Source organism: Myotis davidii, unplaced genomic scaffold (assembly GCF_000327345.1).
Source record: "Myotis davidii unplaced genomic scaffold, ASM32734v1 scaffold276, whole genome shotgun sequence".
NCBI classification, from domain to species: domain Eukaryota; kingdom Metazoa; phylum Chordata; class Mammalia; order Chiroptera; family Vespertilionidae; genus Myotis; species Myotis davidii.
Genome location: NW_006287906.1, coordinates 520269 through 524482, shown reverse-complemented (window position 1 = coordinate 524482; position 4214 = coordinate 520269).

Here is a 4214-nt window from a genome sequence, read left to right as displayed (position 1 = left end):
TCGCCTCCCTGCATTGTGCCTACATATGCAAATTAACCGCCATCTTTGTTGTCGGTTAACTGCCATCTGAGTTTGCAGTTAATTTGCATATAGCCCTGATTAGCCAATGAAAAGGGTAGTGTTGTACACCAATTACCATTTTTCTCGTTTATTATTGTAGATTTTATGTATATCTCCTTATATATACTTATCTTAACAGCAAACAAAATGAGTTTTATAAATTAAAAAAATTAAATAAAAACAATATAATTTATGCCTAACATACTAATTCTAATTATATGAATGGTATAAGTCAATGACTATATGAGAAGGCTAAAATTTTTTAAATATACATCTATTTTATACATAAAGCAAAGATTTTTTGTAGCACAGAAGGTTGAGTTAAATTTGGAGGGAGATTTCCTTAAGTGAAACAATTTTACCATCACTTTGTGTGTGGAAAGATTGTTCTCAGGGAAGTCTCTCAACTAGCAATGAAAGAAAAAAGAGAATTTAATTATTGCATACTAAAATATTTTTAGGATGGAAGTTGAAAGAAGGGTTGGTGGATCCCAGTAAACAGAGAAGAGTGAAAAGAAGGATGAGAAGATGAGGATTTTCAGAGTGTCTTAGTAAGGAAAAAAAGCAAGGGACATGAAAGAATAAGGGTGTCAGGGAAGTCTCTCAACTAGCAATGAAAGAAAAAAGAGAATTTAATTATTGCATATTAAAATATTTTTAGGATGGAAGCTGAAAGAAGGGTTGGTGGATCCCAGTAAACAGAGAAGTGTGAAAAGAAGGATGAGAAGATGAGGATTTTCAGAGTGTCTTAGTAAGGAAAAAAGGCAAGGGACATGAAAGAACAAGGGTGACTGATCTTGGGCTATAAATTGTTTAATATGAAACCCAGAAAAAAATAAAACTTGTCTTTGTCTTCAGGCTTTCAGAGTTTGATACAGACATTGCTTTTATTATTGCAATTAAAAATATTTTTATACACACTATAGAAAATGAGCTTCAGATGGAAAACTATATTTATTTTTAACATATATTGCTTTGATACTCTTTTAAAAACATTTTATTATGAAAAATTTCAACAGCATAAAAAGTAGAGATTAAGGTAATTAAGTTATCACCTAAATAAACAATGACCTAACTTTGTTTTAAAAATAACTCCCCCTCCTCTGCTGTCTGCCTGCCCGGGATTATTTTGAAGCAAATGTCAAATATAAAGTCATTTTATACATAAGTGTTTCAGCATTGTTCTTTAAAATATAAGGACTTAATAAGAAAGCCACAATACCATTACTACACATAATTTTTACCAATAATTCTTTTTATAATACTTTAATCAGTGTTCAAATTTTCCTGACTGTCTTATAAATGTTTTTAACTGTTTTTCAAATTGAGACCATATAAGGTCCAACTTTTGCAAATTGTTGATACATATTTCAAAATTCTTTAATTCCAAAGATTTTCTTTTAATACCTCATTTTTCCCCTATAAATTTAAATGTTTATGAAAGTGGATTATTTGTCCTTTAGAGTCTAGATTTTGCATCATTAGGAGATAATAACAAACTTTTGAACTTTTTCAATCTGTTAGATGACAAACTGTGTCTCAATGGATTTTAACTTATGTGGGATATTGAGCATCTTTCATATATTTGAGAACCACATGCACTTATTTCTTTTTCTGTGATTTTGCTATTCATATCTCCTGTCCATTATTCTATTGTTATTAATTATTTTTCTCTACTTTTAGAAGCCTTTTGCATATTAAGGATATTAAATTTTGGTAAAATACATTACAAATATTTATTTCCTAGCTTGTCATTTATCTTTACTTTGTTTGGTGGTTGTTGCTGTGTGTGTGTATTTATATAGCAAATAAAATTTATTTTTATGTAGTCAAATTTATCAGTCTCTTTTCTTGCCTGCTTCTGGAGTTTGAGTCATTCTTAGAAACATTTTCAGCTCTCAGTTTATAGAAGAATCCACGCAGGTCACAATCTGTTGCTGATAGGATTCTGAGAATAAGAAATTACTTTAGTGGAATAATGTGGTACAAAATAGAAATAGCATGCACAATAAGCGAGACACAGAACAGAGAGAGAGAATTTCAGGAACCTGCTAATTAAAAGGTAGCATGGACTTGTCATTTGTTGATTTGTTCATGGTAGCCATTCTGACAGGTGTGAGGTGATACCTCATTGTCGTTTTAATTTGCATCTCTCTAATGATCAGTGATTTTGAGCATTTTTTATATGCCTCTTGGCCATCTGTATATTCACTTTGGAGAAGTGTCTATTTAGGTCCTTTGCCCATTTTTTAATTGGGTTGTTTGTCTTCTATTAAGCATAGAGTTCCCTGTAAATTTTGGAAGTCATCTGTGTTTACCCTTTGGAAAAGTGTCTATTTTGGTCCTTTGCCCATTTTTTAATTGGATTGTGTTCCTTTTATTGAGTTGTATGAGTTCCTTCTATATACTGGATAGTAAACCTTTATCAGATGTATCATTGCCAAATATGTTCTCTCATGCAGTGGGATCCCTTTTCATTTTGTTGATCCTTTTTTTCTGCCCCCTGGTGCAGAAGCTTTAAATTTTGGGAGAGCAGGGGAGGGTGGGTGGATGGAAAGAGATCAACCAAAGAACTTGTATGCATATATGTGTAGCCCATGGACACAGACAATAGGGTGGTGAAGGCCTGAAGGGTGGAGGTGATGGATGTGGATTCGAAGAAGTCATGGGGTGGGGGGAGGGGGGGAGAAAGGAGGACATAAGTAATACTTTCAACAGTAAATATTTTTAAACAATAAATAAATAAAATAAAAAGAGGTAAAAGGTAACATGGAGAAACATTTAAGCCTATGGAGAATCTCCATATTTATAGGACACTAAAGTTTCTTCTCTAGGAAAGGGAATAAAACTACTTTTATCTGAGGGTCACAGCAAAGAGTATTTCTAAAATGCTGGGCACCTGAGGCTTGGGTACACCCAAGGATAACCGGAAGACTGGTTACATATGGCCATGTGCAATAGCATTGTTCACAGCACTTCTCCGTGACCGACCATATCCTTATTATTTAACCTGTACCTAAATGTTAGCATATTAAAAAGAAAGTATTTGACAAATGATGTAAAAAAAAAAAAGAACGTATTTGACAAATGATGTCTTTTTTAAAAATAATGAAAACACTCACTTAGTAACTTGATATGTACATTAGACTATTTTTAGATCAAGATCAAGCAAGGTGACTCTGTGTTAATCCCATGACTACTGGCTTGACTTTCTTTTGGTTCCAATCTAATTTTGTACTAAATCTGTGTTATGAACGTATGTTACCTGAGTAATCCTAAATGTTTTTATTTATTTGATAAGTTGATGCTACCTTGTAGGATCTATTGTGAGTATAAAATAAGCCTACCTGGGTAAAGCTCCTCTTCCTTGCTGGCTATGTAATAGCTGTTATAATTATAACAACAGCTTCCCCTAGGTAAAGTCAGTGTCCCAGGAGCCTAGCTGCATCTCTTAACCTTTTGAGTTTATAAAATCTCCTTGGGTTGCCAAAGTGAACTGGGATATTTACTGGCACTTATAAAACATGAGTTACCGGGTTAATTTAAGAGCTCACGTGTTCCAGAGGACATTTGTCTGTTGGATTAGAAACATCTCTATTAATCAGAAGAACTTATCATAGCATTACCTGGCTCTACAATTGCAGGCTATAATGATATCATGGTGGAAGGAAAGTAAAAAGATAATGGTAAAAATAACAGTGACAATTGCTTTTTGGATGGCTGCAAAAATTGATGTTCCTTTCAAAGCTGCAGGAAGCTCTGGTGGTTTCTGTATGACAATGTTTGCTTGTAAAGAAATACAATGTACATGCTTACCACCCACTGTGTGCTCAAAAACCATTCATGAGTTAAAAGAATTAGATCTGGGTTGATCTGAAGCTTTCTTGGCTGATTATATATATATATTATTATATTTCCCCCCTATACTTACATACCTTTAACAAAGTTTAATTTGTAAATTAGGCAATTTCACAGATAGAAAATGTGTTCTTTCCATAGACATTGGCAACGTCAGCATATGGTTGTTTTTTTCCTTATTGAGAACTTTTATTTTTTTCACCTAGGGGAGCACTTTTCACTTCTCTTTGGCACATCTGAATTGTGAGCATCACTATTCTTGCACTTTGAGACCATTATTAAGTAAGAATTACTTG